At 36.4% G+C, this 20,444-nt stretch overlaps 1 pseudogene; it reads right to left on the minus strand.

Annotated features, from left to right (window-relative positions):
- LOC119530297 overlaps window positions 1-20,444 on the minus strand; it is a 66,238-nt pseudogene that overhangs the window by 14,623 nt on the left and 31,171 nt on the right.

Below are 20,444 nucleotides of genomic sequence, written 5' to 3' on the forward strand. Positions count from 1 at the left end.
TTACTAAATGAATAGGTGTATTTCCACTTGTAGAATACCTGAGTGGCAGCTCCATAAATCAATCCTAATTCTCATTTAAAAGATATTATTATCCTTTCTAAGGCTTCATTCTGCTGAAGTTTTGGAAAGTCAGTTTTCCCTTAAACTGTCATACAACTTCAGCAGGTGGCTGATTAGCTTGTTGACTTCTCAGTAGTCTGGTCCTAACCCTATTCAAACCCTAAGCCAACCAACAGATCCATAAAACTCTCCATAGATTTCCAATTCCTGACTCAGTAGATTTCCAACAATCAAAATTATTCTCCTTCAATATGGTAGGATGAAGCTCAAAATGCAAAAATTTTAACCTGTTAGTTTTTCTTTTAGTAATTAATAATATTAATTTCATAGAAATTTGTATTCTAGAAAGCAATTTTCTTCATTTTTAAAGCTTCTTTCTGATTTTTATGCTTTACCCATTCCAGCTATTTGAGCCTAAGGAGAAACGGCAACTATAACTAAGGATGAATTGACCCACTTAACTCTCAGTAAATATTAAAAGGAACATCACCAAGTTCCCTGTTTCAAATACTCACATTTTCTTCTCTATCACAAGTTCTTTCTAGGGAAAGTTCTGGTTTTGCATAGCAATAGTATATGGTGGTTTGAAATTGTATGTACCCTGGAAAAGCATGTTCTTAGAGTTAATCCATTCCAGTGGGTGAGGACCCATTGTAAGTACACTCTTTTAATAAGGCTACCTCAGTTAAGATATGACCCACTCCATCAGGATGGGTCTTAATCCTATCAGTGTAGTCCTTGATAAGAGAATGAAATTCACACAAAAAGAAAAAGCCATGGAAAAAAGAAGCTTAAAGCATTGAAACCAGAAGAAAAGGGAGAGACCAGCAGACACTACCATATGCCTTGCCATGTGACAGAAGAGTCCAGGATTGTCAGTAGCTGGTTTTCAGGAAGAAAGCATCACCCTGATGAAACCTTGGATTTGGATATTTTCATGGCCTCAAAACAGTAAGCTTGTAAGCTAATAAATTCCCATTACTAAAAACAAACTCATTTCATGGTATATTGCTTTCAGCAGCCTAGTAAACTAAAAATCCTACTAATAGGGCTGGCTTCATGGACTTGCAACCTGTGCAGGAGCATCATACTTAGTTTAATGCTCTGCTGTTGCTTTCCTGAAATTCTTCATAAATTTGTCTTTGAACTTGTGTTTTGAAAGTGAAGGCCAATGGGACAATGTGTGGGTCCACCATTTCCTGCCTCCCTACTAGTATATAGCATTCACAATGCAACAATGAGCCAGAATTCCTGTGGACCCACAATGTGTGGGAGTTCAGAGAAACTGAAAGCAAGTACAAGGTAAGTGTGTTATATCTATGACTAAGTAAGCAGGGGGTCACTGACAGGAGGCCATGTTTCCTGTTTGAACCTTAACTCACTTAAAATACAGAAAGAAGGCAATGTCATTCAAAGAAACAGGAATGACCAAGTATTTTGGTTTGCTAAAGCTGCTGAAATGCAATATACCAGAAATGGATTGTCTTTTTCAATGGGGATTTATGGGGTTGCAAACTTACAATTCTAAGACTATGAAAATGTCCAAATTAAGGCATCAAGAGGTAAATAACTTCTCTGAGAAAAGGTCAATGACATCCAGGATTCCTCTGGCACATTATTGGCTCTGCTGTACCTTCTCTGTTTAGCTTCTGATTTCAGTGGCTTTCTTCAAAATGTCTCTGGGCTTCTGTCTCATTTCCCGTAGGTCCTTGCTTGCTTCTCCTGGGGGCAAACTCTAGATTATGTATCTTAGCTTCTCTTTCCAAAATGTTTCTCTCAGCTTCTCTGAGCCCTCTCTCTCTGTGAGATTCTTAAAGGACTCTAGTAAAGGGTTAAGATCCAACTTGAATGAGCAGGGTCACTTCTCCATGGAAACAATCTAATCAAAAGATCTCACCCAAAATAGGACTGCTCTCACAAGACTGGATCAAAAGAGCATAGCTTTTTATGGGGTACATAACAGAGCCAAACCAGCACACCAAGGAATCTATTATATATATTTTTTCTGCTTCACTGTATTAGCTAAAAGCTTAGGTTAAAATTGGTGACATTGAAGGAAAGGGAAAGATAGGGCAACCCAGAGTTCTTTTTCCCTTTAGTCCTTCCTTGTTCACCAGAAAACTGATGGTAGAAACTGTTAGTAGAAGGTACAGGTGTCAAGAAATGAAACAAAAAGCATAGAGTTAGTCTTGTGCAAGAATGCAGTGGTACAATATATTTAAGGCACCGAAAGAAAAAAATTGCCAAGCAAGAATTCTCTACCCAACAAAGATGTCCTTCAAAAATAAGGGGAGATTAAAATAGTCACAGATATACAGAAGCTGAAAGAGTTCATTAATAAGAGACAAGCCCTATGAGAACTACTAAATGGAATGCAATGTTGCCAGCTGAAAAGAAAAGACAAGAGAGACAGGTCTGGAGGAGGGTACAGAATTGAAGAGTATTAGTAAGGGTAACTAAAGAATAAATAGAGAGAGAAAAAAATAGATCTGACAAATAAAAACCAAAAGATAAGATGGTTGAATTAAGAACTGCCTTTACAGTAATAAACTTAAATATTAATTGATTAAACTCTCCAGTCAAAAGACACAGATTTGCAGAATGGATTAAAAAATATAACCCATCTATATGCTTTTTATATGAAAACCCATCTTAGATGCACAGATACAAATCAGTTGAAACTATGGAGAAATTTATTCTATGCAAGTAGTAACCAAAAAAAAAAAAAAAAAAACTTACTATTATCATAGAAAATAGACCTTAAATGCAAAGACATTATAAGAAATAAAGAAGAACACTATATATTAATAAAGATGGCAATTCACCAAGGAGAAATAACAATCATAAATATCTATGCTCTTAATCAAGGAGCCCCAGAGTACATGAGGCAAACATTGGCAAAACTGAATAGAGTAAAGGATGACTCTACCGCAAAATGGAGATTTCAACACACCACTTGCTCCAATAGATGGAACATCTAAAAGAGGACCAATAAAGAAACAGAGAACCTAAATAATATGATAAATGAGCTAGACCTAATAGACATATATAGAACATTGCACCCCGAAAACACCAGGATTTACATTCTTCTCAATTATGTAACATTCTCCAGTATAAAACATTTACTGGGGCACAAAACAGGTCTTAATAAATTTATAAAGATTGACATTATACAAAGTCCTTTCACTGACTTAATGGAAAGAAGTTAGAAATCAATAACAAATAGAGAACTGGAAAATACACAAACATGGAGGTAAAACAGCATGCTCTTAAACAATCTGTGGATCAAAGAAGAAATTGCAAGAGAAATCAGTAAATATCTTGAGATGAATGAAAACAAGAATGCAATATGTCAAAATGTATGGCGTGCAGTGAAGGCAGTGCTTAGAGGGAAATTTATAGCCCTGAACACCTACATTAAAAAGGAAAAAAGAGCTAAAAACAATGACTTAACTGAAAAACTGGAGAAACTGGAGGAAGAACAGCAAACTAATCTTAAAGTGAGCAGAAGGAAAGAAAAACAAAGATTAGGGCAGAAATTAATGAAATGGGGAATATAAAAAGTAGAGATAATCAATAAAACCAAAAGTTGATTCTTTGAGAAGATCAATAAAATCATCACCCCCTTAGAGAGACCGACAAAAACAAAAAGAGGGAAGCTGCAAATAATTAAAATCAGAAACGAGAGGTGGGGGGAATTACCATGGGCCCTGAAGAAATGAAAAGATCATAAGAGGTTACTGTGAACATGCAAACGACCTAACAACTTAGAGGAAATGGACAACTTCCTAGAAACACATGAAAAAGCTACACAGGCTTGAGAAGAAATGGAAGACCTCAATAAAACAAACAAAATAAAGAGATTGCATAAGTCATTAAAAAAATAAAAAAATAAAAAATAAACCTACCAACAAAGAAATGACCAGGTACAGATAGATGGCCTCACAGGAGAATTTTACTGAGCATTCCAAGCAGTAATATCATACCTGCTCAAACTTTCCCAAAAAAATTGAAGAAGAGGGAGCACTACATAACTCATTCTATGAAGTCAATATGACCCTAATACCAAAGCCAGATACTACAAGAAAACTTCAGACCAATATCTCTAATGAATAGAGATGCAAAAATCTTCAACAATATACTTAAAAATCATATCAACACCATATTAAAAGAAATATACCATCAACAAGTTGGTTTTATCCCAGGTATGCAAGGGTGGTTTAACACAAGACAATCAGCTAATGTAAAACACCACATTAACAAATCAAAAAGGAAAAACCACATGATCATGTCAATTGACACAGAAAAGGCATTTGGCAAAATTCAGCATCTTTTCATGATAAAAACACTTCAAAAAGGAGGAAACAAACAGTACTTCCTCAACACAATAAAGGGCATATATGAAAAGCCCACAGCTTACCTCATACTTAATTCTTAGAGATGGAAAGCCTTCCCTCTAAGATTGAGAACAAACCAAAGTGCCCACTGTCACCACTGCTATTCAACATTGTGTGAGAAGTTCTAGCTAGAACAATTAGGCAAGAAAAAGAAATAAAGGGCATCAAATTGGAAAGGAAGAGTAAAACTTTCTCTATTTGCAGATGGCATGATCCTATATGTAAAAAGTCCTGAAAAAACAACAACCAAGCTACTTGAGCTAATAAATGAGTTCAACAAAGTGGCAGATACAAGATCAACATGCAAAAATCAATGGTGTTTCTATATATTAGTAATGAGCTATCTGAGGAAGTAATCAAGAAAAAAATTCCATTTACAACAGCAACTAAAAGAATCAAATATCTAGGAAGAAATTAAACCAAGGATATAATAGACTTGTAAACAGAAAACTACAAAACATTGCAAAAAGAAATCAAATACTTCCTGAAGAAAAGGAAAGACATTCTGTGTTCCTGGATTAGAAGACTAAATGTCATTAAGATGTTAATTCTACTGTGTAGAATTCTACTCTGTAGAATTGATCTACAGAGTCAATGCAATACCAGTAAAAATTCCAACATTCTTCTTTGCAGAATTAGAAAAGCTAACTATCAATATTATCTGAAAGGGAAGGGGCCTCAAATAGTTCAAAACATCTTGAAAAAGAGGAATGAAGTGGGAGATAGCTTTCTCAACTTAAAGCATATTATAAAGCCATAGCAGTCAAAACAGCAAGATACTGGCATAAAGATAAGCTTATTGATCAATAGAATTGAATTGTGAGTTCAGAAATAGAACCTCAGATCTATGGTCAATTGATTTTTGACAACACTCCCAAGCCCACTCAGCTGGGATAGAACAATCTTTTCAATAAATGGTGTTGGGGGAACTGGATATCCATAACCAAAAGACTGAGAGTATCCCTATCTCACACCCTATACAAAATTAACTCAAAATGGATCAAAGTCCTAAATATAAGAGCCAGTACAAAAAAACTCCTAGCAGAAAATGTAGGGAAACATCTACAAGATCTAGTGATATGCAGTAGTTTCTTAAACTTTACACTCAAAACACAAGCAATGAAAGAAAAAATAGATAAATGGGAACTCCTCAAAATCAAATATTTCAGTGCTTCAAAGGACTTTGTCAAAAGGATGAAAAGGCAACCAACCCAATGGGAGAAAATATTTGGAAACCACATATCTGATAAGGGTTTGATATCCTGAATACATAAAGAAATTCTAAAACTCAACAATGAAAAGACAAAAAAATATTTTAAAATGAGTGAAAGATGTGAATAGACATTTTTCTGAAGAGGAAAAACAGATGGCTAATCAGCACATGAAAAGATGCTCAGCTTCACTAGCTATTAGGGAAATGCAAATCAAAACCACAATGACATATATCATCTAACACCTCTTAGTATGGCCACTATTAAGCAAATAGGAAACCACAAGTTTTGGAGAGGATGTAGAAGAATAGGAACACTTTTTCACTGCTGCTGGGAATCTAAAATGGTACAGCCATTGTGGAGGATGGCTGGGTGTTTCCTCAGGAATTTAAGTATAGAATTGCCTTACAACCCAGCAACCCCACTACTCAGATATGCACAAAAGATCTGAAAGCACAGATGCACACAGACGTCTACATACCAATGTTCATAGAGGCATTATTCACAATTGACAAAAGATGACAACAACCCAAGTGTCCATGTGGCATATCGATACATATATACAATTGAATATTATTCAGCCATTAAAAGGAACGAAGCCCTGAAGCACATGACAACATGGATGAACCCTGACGACATTATGTCAAGTGAAATAAGTCAGGCACAAAAGGGCAAATATTGTATGACAGCACTAATAAGAACTAATTATAGCATATGAACTCATAGACATAAAATACAATATAGGTTAGCAGGACATAGAATGAGGCTAAAGAATGGGAAGCAGTTGCTTAATATGTGCAGAATGTTTAACTGGGTTGAACTTGAATGTTTGGAAATGGACAGAGGTGAAGGTATCACATTATTGTGAGAATAATTAACAGTGCTGAATCTTGCATGAATATGGTGCAAAGGGAAAATTTATAGTCATGTATGTCACCAGAAGGAAAGTCGGAGTTTAAAACATGGGAATGTATAACATAGTGAATCTTGTGGTTGACAATGTCCATGATCAACTGTATAAATATTAAAAAGTGTTTTCATGAACTAGAGCAAATGTATGACACTATTACAAAGAGTTAATAATAGAGGTGTATATGGGGAAAAGGTACCTATTGCAAACTATGGACTATAGTTAACAGTAATATTTTAATATTCATTCATCAACAGAAACAAATGTACCATACCAATACTATGGGTCAATAATAGGGAGGATCAAGGGTATGGGGAGAATTGGGTTTTCTTTTTTATTTTTATTTCTTTTCTGGTGTAATGAAAATGTTCTAAAATTCATTATGGTGTTGTATGTACAACTATGTGATGACACTGAGCCAATGAACTTCAGATGGTTTATATGGTGTGTGAATGAAAGGGCATACAAAAAATAAATGTTGCCCAAGACCCAACCTAATATCAAGGCATTCTATGTAAGAAAAGTAAACTAAATGAGATTAGTAGACTTACTTTTAATTTCAACTGATTCAGAATCTACTTTAGGGGTTCCTACAGCATCTTATAATTTTCATGCAGAAAATGTTGAATACTTATATTTATGGTTTCAGGATCCTAAGTAGAGTGAAATCTAAAAATCAACAGCATGTGAGCCAGCATTCCATGTTCCTCTTGACTGTGGAACAAAAAAAAAAGAAAAATGGGGTCTAAAGATACAGCCTAAAACACAATTTAATTCCGTAAACAGCACAAACTGTATTTTTTATTATTCATTTGAAACACAAACACACAAAAATCTGTTATTTAAAAACATGTAATGTGTTTCTTTCTATATTCCTATTGACCACATACAGAATCCATCTCCAACTCAGCCAGCAAATCAGTATGTTCGTGGTCTCCCTTACCACTAAGGGGTCTACTTAAGTACACGACTATTAATACATTTTTAGAATTTCTCTTGTCATTTGTTCAAAATTAACAAATAAAATGCATGTCAAATATGAAATCAACTGTGGTTTTGGCTTTCAGGTTTAATTCCCAGTAGCTTAAATCCAGTGATTTCTCCTAAACCACCTTCAGGCTCTCCAAAACAATGTCCTAAGCTTGGCAGAATTGTATTGATTTCATGCTACTGTATTTTCAAGACAGAATATTATTTAATTTAATTGTTATTTCACTGAGGGAGTGGTCAGCAGCTACCTTAGAAGTACCTTAGAATCATCCTTAACTCCTCTTTCTCATTCTCTGCCAGACACTCTACCTCATTCTTGCCAACTGTCAATTGTTAAAGAATCTAGCTCCTTACTGTTTCCAGCATCAACCCCTATTCTCATAAACTGTAAATGGGAAATTCAATTAGAACCTTTTATTTTTTTGAAGGGCAGATTTGTTTAGCTATTATAAATACTCTCTGCACTTCCACTTTTAGCAATTTGAACTTCAAATACTCTCTTGTGTGTGCAAGGAGATGTGTATAAATATGCTCATTGTAACCTTGTCTGTAAAACAGAAAACAGGTAACAATCCAAGCATCCATCAATAGTTGGCTATATCAAGGTTGACACATGTTTGTCATGAAATACTGTATAGTCAGCTAAAGAATGAGATAGATTTATACAGTCATTGGAAAGATGTTAAAAATAAACTATTAGGGGATATGTTATTTCTAGAAGCAGAATTATTAGAGGAGATTGTTTTTCTATTTTATATAATACTGTATTATGTTAATTTTACACAACTTTGTATTGCTTTTGTATTCTGAAAAATATAAATACATTTTAAGATAATTTTGTTATGCATCACATCCACTTTCATTGACTCAGCAAATCTCTACCATCAATTATTTATTCTCTCTTCTATCAATTAAGCTATTCCTATACTGACTGGCTGATGAAAACAAACAAACAAACATCCTTTCCCTACCCCAGCTATTTAACTTATTTCTCACCTTATCCCAACAAATCTTCTTCAAAGGATAAATTACATTCTGCCTCATATTTACCTCATTGCAATCCTGCTTCTTTGCCATTTCATTCCACGGAATCATCTCTCCATATGAACATTAATGGCTTACTACTTCACATAGTCAATGGATTCTTTTCAGTGTTTATATCACTGCTGAGCACTCCCCCAGTGAAATTTCTGTCTCTAGCATCTGTGATGGTTCTCTCAAGGTTCTGCTTTCTGATCTGCTCCTCCAAGTTTATTTCTGAGATTCCAACTTAACTTCCGTTCCTTTCAATATTGTGGTTCTTCAAGCTTTATTCAGCATCTTGTTTTTTTCTTGCATTATCCTTTTTTTCTGAAAAACTCTTATGCCCACACTTTCCAGTAATACTTTGAGTTGATAATGATTAATTGTATATTTTCAACTCAGTTCTCCTTTTTCTCCACCAATTTGGACTCATATTTCAGGCTCATATGGTCTCCTAGTATTTCATCTCAACATCTCTAAAACTGACTTCATCTCTCCAATAAACTTTTTCTTCTTCCTATTGCAATAAAAGAAGAAATAGTAAGGAGAACCAAGACTACTGGGATGAAGAGGTGAACAAATTGGAATGTGGTTTTGAAGATACACTCGGCAAGACCATTCATAATGTATTGAGGATCCCAGGAAAGGGAAGAGTATACGATGACTTCCAACTTCTCATTAGTCTGATTGGGTTCTCCTTAAATTAGGGAATTTCCTATGGATTTGTCATGTTGAAATGTCCAGAGTAGGTATACAGTTCTAGAAATCGGGAAAATAGTTCTGATTTGGCTTTTGATAACATATGAAGCCATAAGGGTGGATGAAGTTACCTTGAGAGAGTGAAAAATTTAGAGAATGGAGAAGCAGGTATAGATTCAGAAAGAAGAATGTCTCAAACACCAAAGAGTTCAGAGTTTTCAGTGACAGTGGCCTCAGAGGAGTCAGCTAAGTAATAGACTGAGAATTAACTCTTGGATTTTTATCTTGAAATAGTATTAGAAGCAGTTCTTCTTAACTTACTTTTGAGAAATACAAATAATTGGTAATGCAATATATTATTTAAAATCCTAGCATACTATTTTGCTTAAAATGTTATGCTCTGAAATTATCTATTTACTAAAGTTTGATTATCACATCTGAAATCTTCTTAGCTAAATATTTGGAGCAGAAAGGGGTGGAATGGAAGAAAGCAAAGAAAATTGATGAAGAGAAGAACCAAGAGCTAGAAGACAAATATCTTCTACTATACTATTTTACAAAAGCACTATTTGCTGTTAAACCAAGGATTGTGGGCTAGGTCCCTATTTGTTCCGGTTAGAGTTTCCCAAAGAACAATTCTCTAACATAGCCACTAACTACACCTCTGTCCCTAGCAATCATCTTGCAAATGCTTACTTCTGGGTTTAGAGAATGAGTAAAGCACATTACAGCCCATGACTTATGTAGAACAGGTGCCAAATAAATGTGTTGAATTAAATTGCATCATAACATAACACTTCAAAATGTATTTAAAGCTGACCAGGTTAAGAGCTTTAGCTTTAAATTATATTCAGAAATCAACATTTTAGATCTACATACCTGAACTTAATAATTTGAGACTTAACAAATTCTCCCCTTATTGGAGATTTATGAAATGCATTTTCTACCTGTTTTGAAAATATTTAAAATATGTCAGTAAGAACAATTTTCTGAAATCCTGCAAGTTAATTAAAAGCTCTATGTAAATTTAAAAGTAAAAAACAAAACCATTGACCAACATCTCATAATGTACTGAACTTGTGGTGTCTTGAGGAATCTCTTTCAGTAGTCTACACAGTGATTTCAACTGATCTCTCCTTAGGAATCACAGGAGCTAAAGAACCACAGTGGGACCAGGAGTGACCTCTGCTGTGCTAAACTCAGAAAGAGACAAAAGAGAAGGAAATACTGTTTTGGGAAAAAAAGAGTAAGGATTCATATCTCGAGGCAAGATCTTCTACTGCAGGTTGACAAAGGAAAAGAAATAATTGTGCCAAGTGATAGCTGGGTCATAAAAATGACCCAGTACAGACTGGTAGTTTGATGTGCTGAGCCCTCGATCATGGGACATGCCCTAATGAAGCTCGTTACTGCAAAGGAGAGGCTAAACTTGCATATAATTGTGCCTAAGAGTCTCCCCCTGAGTACCTCTTTGTTGCTCAGATGTGTCCCTCTCTCTCTCTAACTGAGCCACCTCGACAGGTGAACTCACTGCCCTCCCCCCTACATGGGACCTGACTCCCAGGGTTGTAAATCTCCCTGGCAATGCAGAATATGACTCCCGGGGATGAATCTGGACCCGGCATCGTGGGACTGAGAGTATCTTCTTGACCAAAAGGGGGACGCAAAATGAAACGAAATAGTTTCAGTGGCTGAGATATTGCAAATGGAGTCGAGAGGTCACTCTGGTGGACATTCTTATGCACTATATAGATAACACGTCTTAGGTTTTAATTTATTGGAATAGCTAGAAGTAAATACCTGAAACTACCAAACTCCAACCCAGCAGTCTGGACTCCTGAAGACAATTATATAATAATGTAGATTACAAGGGGTGACAGTGTGATTGTGAAGACCTTGTGGATCACACCCCCTTTATCTAGTGTATGGATGAGTAGAAAAATGGGGATAAAAACTAAAGGACAAATGGGGTTGGATGGGGGGATGATTTGGGTGTTCTTTTTTCACTTTTATTTTTTATTCTTGTTCTGGTTCTTTCTGATGTAAGGAAAATGTTCAGAGATAGATTGTGGTGATGAGTGCATAACTATGTTATCATACTGTGGACAGTTGATTGTATACCATGGATGACAGTATGACTTTAATAAAAAAAAAACGAAACAAACAAACAAAAAATGACCCAGCACAGCAACTGAAAATTCTCTTAGAAAGATCCATGTCACCTGAAGCATTTGTCCTAACACATCCTGGAAGGTTTACTCCAATAAGGTGGAAGAAGGGATTTTGTAAAGATATTTTTTTTACTGTTGTAAATAAAAATTCTGACCAGCTTAATTTTTTAAATTAGCAGCCAAGGTAAAGGAATATTTCATGTATTTCTTGTTTTCAGTGTGTTTATCTTTATAAACACAATTACTACAAACTGGTGACTGACTAACAGAAACAATGAACTTTTTATTCTTTCTTATAATTCATCCACTCTTTAATAATTATGGATAGTTCCTATAATTATCATGCAAATCACTGTGATGTAAATAGAGATTTTCATAATAACAGCATTCATTTGGAAATTTTTATTTAAGGGTTTATTTTTTCATCAAATAATTTCAGTTGATAGTAAAATATCCTGCCTATGTTCCTTTATAAGTTTAAATCAATCTGGACCTTATAAAATTCGTTTTGGTGAGTGGCACAGAGAACAAGAGGAATCATTCCATCTTATCTCACCTTTTAAACTCCATTTTCTGTCCTTTATTTTTTCCATCTTTACATATACAAATATATTTATCTAATTATAGATACATTTAATCTCATAAAATAGCTTCTTCCAATGGCTCCCTGATTTTGAGTTTGCAAATTACACCACCACCAGGATTTGGTCTTCTACCCAGCAAGGTGGCTAAATCCTAAGTCTTCCAGCCTCCTAGCTAGGGTGCCACTGACATTCTGTTCTTATTCAAAATATTGATTCTGGGTATTAGAAATTAATCTAACATCATAATTTTCATATAAAATTATTTATTCAGAATGAATAAAGGGTATTCCAAATGACAAACCACCAACAATTAGATGGTACAAAACTAGGTGTCCCAACTTCTAGTCCAGTGTTCTTCTCATCACATCATGACACAAGCTATACTATAGACTATCAGGCAAAGTCAAAATTATTCATTCATCTGCTAATAACAAGAAGTCCTCACCCAGGCTCTTGCTTTTTGGCCTATTCTGCTAATTTTTCCAGTTTTTTAAGTATTTTATTCAACCCTCTGGATGCAGCCTTAAGCACAGAGATGAGAATTGTGGTTTTCCTATAGGCCTTTGTGCCCCTCAAAATGGTCAAAAGTTAGATATTTTCAAATACTAAAGTATTATTCTGGTATTTGTCTGAATAGTTTTAATCTTGAGATATCTTTTGCTCAGAGTCTATTATTTAGGAAGTCAACCATATTTTGAGGCACCCTTATATTCCAAGAATTTCTGGTCTTAGCTGATCAAAAGTAGCACTAGTCAAAGACGGGTGAATAGGAGGGAAATAAAGGAAGGGCTAAAGTTCACTTGTTTCAGCCTTTCCAGGTATACTCTTCCAGGTGGTGTATTGTCAGTTTTGTTTTCTATCTCTCAGGAAGGGCCTCTTCCCATTTTGCAAAGATATGCAAAAATCAGTTGAATACTTGCTTTAGAATCCAAGGTATTAAAAAAATTATGGTAAGAACGCAATAGCAAATGTCCTAGAAAGGTAGACAAAAAAAAGTGCTTACCATTAATTCAATTTTCTGGCTCATTTCTGTGAAGTCTTCAGAAGCCTCTCATCCAAACTCATCATATAGTTTGTCACTTGTGAATGACAGTGTGATATAGTAATTGTGGGTCTTTCTTGATCTGCAATGAAAAAGGCAACACCCATCATATATTTTTTAATAGGTATGTGTAACTCAGTACCATTTCCCCATTTGGTGGTTACTAGAAAATCCAAGATAGGAAGAAGTACCCCTACACCAGGATATCTTCTCCATCATACAACCTCTGGGCTCCATAGTTATCCCAGAACATAAGGCAACATCATTCATCATAAGAAGTTTTGACATGTTAAAGCTTTATGAAATGCCTAGTATTTCTTGGGTATTATGCGAAAGCTTTACTGTAACTGTGGACTCTTTACTCATGTCTTATCCATTCTTCTTATGCCACAAGAGGGAGCAAGTCATATCACCTGAGCCTGCAAACAGGGATGAATTCAGAAGTCTCCCAAGGGTGACTGCATTTTTATATTTCAAAAGTAGATTTCCTTTGAAAAAATTAGAATAAGCAAACCCACAGATTCATAATTAGAATATAGGTTACAAGTGGATGGGGTAGGAATATGGAATGGAAATTACTACTTAAAATGTACAGGGTTCTTAATTGGAATAATGGACATATTTGGTAATGGATGCTGGTAATGTTAGCACATCATTGTGAATGCAATAACAGCATTGAAATATATAACTGAATATAGTTAGAGGGGGAAATGTTAGATTGTTTCTATAGCAACAGAATAAAAATTTAAAAAAAATCCATGGAACTGTGTTGCACAAGTGTTGAATCCTAGCCTAGCCTACTTCTAATTGTGCCTAAGAGTCTGCCCCAGGCAACCTCTTTGTTGCTCAGATGTAGCCCCCTCTCTCTCTCTGTCTAAGCCCACATGGAAGGTGAACTCACTGCCCTCTCCCCAATGTGCAAATCTCCCTGGCAACATGGGATATGACTCCCGGGGAGGAGCCTGGACCTGATGTCATGGGATTGGGATAAATCTTGACTAAAAGGGGGAAGAGAAATGAAACAAAATAAAGTATCAGTGGCTGAGAGATTTCAAGTGGAGTCAAATGGTTACTCTGGAGGGCATTCTTATGCACTATATAGATAACCCTTTTTAATTTTTGGTGTATTGGAATAGCTAGAAGGAAATACCTGAAACTGTCAAACTGCAACCCAGTAGCCTTGATTCTTGAAGACAATTGCATAACTAAGTAGCTTACATGGTGTGACTGATTGTGAAAACCTCATGGCTCACATTCCCTTTATCCAGTGTATCGACGGATGAGTAGAAAAATGGGAACAAAAAATAAATGAAAAAAAAATAAAAAAATAAATGAAACATAGGGTGGGATGGGGGGAATGGAATGTTTCAGGTGTTCTTTTTTACTTTTATTTTTATTTTTTTGGATGTAAGGAAAATGTTCAAAAATTGATTGTGGTGATGAATGCACAACTATATAATGGTACTATGAACAATTGATTATACTATGGATGATTTAGGGTATATGAATATATCTCAATAAAGCTGTATTAAAAAAAATTCTGACCTCAAGGACTCAGGCAAGACAAAATTTATTTTGGTTAAAGAAGGAGAAGAGGGTAGGGATTCAATTTTCGGTGGGGTCAATAAACAGAAGTTTGGTGTGCTAGCACTGCCACCTGGCATAACCCCTCCAGGGACACTACTTAGTTTCACCTAGCTCCCTCGTCACTCCATTTATTTTCTCCCACCAGCTACAGGGGTTGGTTTATTTGTTTCCTTAGCCACTGCCTCTGCTTGCTGCATTGTGCTAAAGCAGCCCACATCTTTGGCCTGCTAAGGAGTTGAATGCAGCTTAGCTTTTCCTCTACCGTCCTGTATAAGAAGCAAACACACAGACTGCAGATGATTCATTCATTCATTCATTCATTCATCCTCCATTAAACAAATATTACTATGGACTACCCTTTCTGTGAGAGGCACTGTGCCAGGCATTTGAGATACAATAGAGATCAAGACAAATGTCTATGTTTATTTTAGGATAATGGAGAGTGCTTTACCCAATCTCTGTTTCTCTTCTCTTCTCTCTTTTCTTCCCATTCTTTCCCTTCTCACTTAAACCCCAGAGGTGAAGGAAACACATTGTGCATTTGTGTGCCAGGCAGTCATGACCCATTTAGTTTAAAATAACCATATGGGAAGACAGCTTTATCCATATATAACAGATTAGGAAATTAGACCCAACCAGTGCAAACTGTATGTGAATTTAATATCAATTGATAAAAGTTACAACTACAAAACCAGAAGGATAGCACCTCTATACAAGTACTGAAAAACATTTGATATATTCAAAAAAAAAAAAATAAACTTTTCTGATCATCTAAAAAATGATCATCTTTCTATATAGCTGCAGCCACTGCTCTAGAATGCTGCTTCTCAAACTTCAATATACAAATGAAAAACCTGGGGATCTTGCTAAAATTCAGATTCTGGTTCACTAGGTCTAAAGTTGGGCCCAAGATTCTGCATCTCTAATAAGCTCCCAGGTGATGTTGATGCTGCTGGTACTTAACTCCACATTGAAGAGCAAGGTTCTAGAGATGAGGATAATATCCTCTTCCACTTGGTGGACCTGTTTTCTTAAATTATTAGGTGAAATCATATGAAATTGCCATTTGTACAGGCCAAAATGGTCAAATATGGGCAATTTCATATAGTTCAGCCTAATGAACAACTTACTATCTGTACTCAATTTTTCACTGTTTTATATAGACCCAAACAGGCAACCAAAGGTCAAAACATATCCCCAGTTGCCAGAATTATGTGGCATGTGCAGATATTGAAAAATATTGTTAGGGCTTGTTGAATATTTCCTAATAGGTTTGTAATTCTATACCTGCAGTGACATTCTTTATAACGTATTCACCTCCTGCCATTCAAATCACAGAAAGGTCAGAAATGCAGCCCCAAATGCCTCTGAACATGCACTGCACACACAATTCTATGCTGTCTTAGGCTTTATAAAATGAGGTCCGAAGTGACTTTTTTTCCCCAAGTCTGATCACCTTTATCTAAACTTCTATCTATTCCTTTAACTGATTCATTCGATTTGGTTTAGTTTGATTATCTTGACATGCCAGCTCCTAAATGGTCATGTGCTAGTTCTATTCTAAGTTTACATACCAAGAAACAGAGGGCAGGTCACAAATGTAAGACAGGAAGACTAATCACAATAATCGCTGTTTATTCAGATGTGCTCTGTGTGCATGGAAATTGTGTTCCATATTACTCAGCTGAGCATGCAAATAACAGGATCCAGCCACAGGAGTACTGGGAAGTAGACACACAGGTTACTGCAAAAATCTTGCCAGTTTTTCAGAAGGAATTCCTTGTGTAGTCAGACACACCAGAGCATGCCCCAAGAAAATATTAGAGGTATTATTCATTCAATTTTATCATCCAGTATTCAATAATCATTTATTAAGCACATAATATGCTATGATTCTCCTGAATTCTGGAAATACAAAAGTGAATAAAGCACAGTCCTAGGCATCCATAGGGAGGTATAATGATGCCTATAACAGAAGGAATCACTATATTCATAACTGAGCTATAGAATTATAAAGTTTTTTCAGCTGGTCTTTTTTTTTTATTGAAAGACACTCTCCAGACAAGTCTCCATTATTAAAAGGTAGAGACTCACAATTTAAAGGCCTCCAGGCAAATTCTATTTTTAGAAAAATTGCTTTTGTTATTTTTCCTTAAAATAATCAGAAATGATTCCCCTTGCTTTATAAATTGTAATGGGATTTCTGTCTCATCATAGAGGAAGAAAACCAATTTACAATATCACCATTTCTCTTGATGGGAAAGCAACTTCTCCAATTTCCCAATTAAATTAGAATCACGTGATTAGTTTCTTTTGTTACAGGGTCTTGAACATCAAAGCATAATCTACTCACAGAGGGAGAAATTAATCCAACAAGTCATAGTCAAGTCAACTAACCAAAACCTGAGTCACATTAGAAGGAAACTTCAGAAGGGTTGTTATATGGGGAAAAAATGATTCCAAAGCACCCTAGAGACCTTTCTAACAACAAAACAACTCTGGTTCATCTAGCAGGGAAGTACCTGTTGACCACAGGGTGAGCCTCATATAATGAACCTTCTCAGCATATCCTGTCCTCTTTAATCACTTAAAATAACATGCCAAGAAATAGGTAGTTGTCAACAATATATAACTCTGAGCATTTTTCCATCTTACTAGACTTGTCTTCTCTATGATCTCTGATTGTGTGATTAATTTATCAGGCTGTCAGGATTTCCATGATCTGAAATTATTTTAAATTAAGGTGATTTTCCTCTGACTTCAAACAACTCAAGACATTGTACTCTAGCAATCCTATATTTCTCCATTGCTTCCCCCTATTAAAGACTGCATTATTGCTTATTAATGAATATGAAAACAACCATGCTTTTCTCAGCAGGAAGTATTGCTACATCAAGGAGAGAAGAAAGATTTCTTCTTGACTTGTGAGAATTAAATCACAAAGCATGTAAAAAGTTCTTTGTTTATGCAAATGAATTATGGTAATGAATGAATAAGCCACAGGCAAATGAAAACAGGGAAGTTAAGTAAAGAAATATTTGGGTTAAATCACATGATGCCAGGACAGCTCATACTTATTGTATCTCACATAATGAACAATGAGTCCAATGCACACTGCCAGGGCAATCAAGGATATGAAGGTGATGAAGCCAACAACCCAGGGCTCCAAACAAATTCTTTTCTTGGGCTTCACCACAGGTGGCCTGAGAAAGAAAACAAATAGATAGATTATATCACAATGCGTACCATATCCACTCCTCAGACAAAGCAGACATTTCTGGGGAATAAAGGACCTTCATTTAGATGGTAGAGTAGTGTCTTGTTTTAGAGAACAGCACTGGTCAAGGGTGGTCTGAATCCAGTCCTGGCACTGGCTGCATGAATTGAGGCAAGTTATATATCTTCTCTGAGCCTGTTTTATCACCCATAAAATGAATATGAAAATAAAAGTATCTTCCTCATAGGATTGTTGTGAGGATTAAAAAATGACTATATATAAGGTGCTTTTAATAGTACCTGGTATATAATGTACTATGTAAGGGTTAACTATTATTTATTCAGCTGGCTAGGTACAGGATGCTGGGCTAGGCACTGTCTCTAGCATTCTGGAATCTTAAACAGTTGTGAAACTTTTGACAGCTTGAATCATACCAGGTTCCAGAAAGAGTTTCTAACTCTGCTCTTTCCAATCCTGATTTATTTCCAAACCAAACTTTGAGGATACACATAAGAGATAACCAGAGGGAGGGGAGAACATGGTGGATTAGGGGAGACAGGGCACAAATAGTCTCTGTGAAAAATACTAGATAAAAGACTGAAGGTGCCCCAGAATACCAGTTCAAATAATGCACCATCTGGTCAAGGTCTGCTAGATCCACAGGGACCATGCACTTGGTGAATCCGAGAGACTGCATTCTGAAATGAGTGAGTGAGCATGCTGGGAAGCTGGCAGCCATGCCACAGTCTGGAGAAACTGGGACCTGGTTTTTTGAAGAGGGATTAGTTTAAAAACCCAGGGGAGGCTGCCGAGCTCGCAGGGAGAGCCACACAGTGAAGCACGGAGGGAACTGCTTCCCCACAACCCGTGGGCACACATCAATATCTGGTGTGGATGATAGCCTTTTGAACACCTGCAGCTAATTATCCCAGAGATAGGAAGGCAGAGGTCAGCAAAAGGGTGAAAATAACCACGCCCCTTACAGCCATCTTCCCAGCAAGCTGGGAACAATCCTGCCTGGTGCCACAGTCCAGAGCTTTGCTGCACAAGCAAGCACAGCAGGAAGTGTTTCCAGCAACACATGCACATGCCTCAATATCTGACATTGACAATAGCCTTTTGCACACTGACAGCTAATTGTCCTGTAGTTAGGAAGGTGGAGGTCCATGAAAAGCAGAAAATAACCACTCCCCACACAGCCATCTTTTCAGTGGGCTGGGAATGCCCCTGAGCTACACAGCAGCCCAGCATTTCCCTGGTGGACCGCACTCACCTGTGACATTGTACTGTCTTCCCCCTGATAGGCCCGTGGAGGCAGGACTGCATGGAAGTCCCAGGGACCATAAACCAATACCAGGGACTTGTGGGTCTATGGCAGAGACAGACTGTGGGGACACTGAACCAAAGTTTGGACTCTTACAACAGCTATAAGTCTCCAGAAACACCTGGTAGATTTGATTATTAAAGCTGCCCTCCCTTACTAACTGCTCAGACACACCCCCTGCATTCTGTGTGAGCAGCATTAAACACACATAGAAATTTGGTGCACTAATTGGACTCCTACAAAATACAGACCTCCACCCACCACAAAGAGAAAGTTGGGGAGAACTGGCTTGATGGGAATAGGTAGCTTGTAGATGCCACCTGCTGGTTAGTCAGAGAAAGTGTACTCCACCAAGCTGTAGCTCTGACAAATTAGAGATATTTGTTCACAGAAGCCTGCATATCCTAAAAGAACCCTATCAAGATAAGCAAATGCCAAGAAGCCAAAACAACAGAAAATTTTAAAGTATATGAAGAAACCAAGAGATATGGATAATCCAAACCCAAACATACAAATGAAAAGATCAGAGGAGACACAGTACTTGGAGCATTTAATCAAAGAACTAATGACAGACAACCAGATCATGGCACAGGATATAAAGGACAGGAAGAAGACCCTAGAAGAGCACAAAGAAGAATTTGCAAGAGTAAATAGAAAAAGATGATCTTATGGAAATAAAAGAAACTGTTGATCAAATTAAAAAGATCCTGGATACTCATAGTACTAGATTGGAGGAAGCTGAACAGCACATCAGTGAGCTTGAAGAGGACAGAACAGAGAGTAAAAGAACAAAAGAAAGAATGGGGAAAATATTGAAAAAATCAAAACAGATCTCAGGGATAAGATGGACAATGTACAACACACAAATATAAGAACCACTATTGTCCCAGAAGGGGAAGAGAAGGGTAAAGGTCTAGGCAGAGTATTCAAAGAAATTGTTGGGGAAAACTTCCCAAAGCTTCTAAACAATATAAATACACAAATCATAGATGACTAATGAACTCCAAACAGAATAAATCAAAAAAAAACAAAAAACAAAAAAAAAACCACTCAAGACATATTCTGATCAGATTGTGAACAGGAACAAGTTCTGAAAGCAGGAAGAGGGAAGCAATCCACCACTTAAAAGGGAAACAGCATAAGACAAATCAGTAACTACTCATTGGCCACCACAGAAGTGACAGGCAGTGGCATGACATATTTAAAATTCTGAAAGAGAAAAATTGCCA

Source organism: Choloepus didactylus, chromosome 3, assembly GCF_015220235.1.
Source record: "Choloepus didactylus isolate mChoDid1 chromosome 3, mChoDid1.pri, whole genome shotgun sequence".
In the NCBI taxonomy this organism is placed as follows: Eukaryota; Metazoa; Chordata; class Mammalia; order Pilosa; family Megalonychidae; genus Choloepus; species Choloepus didactylus.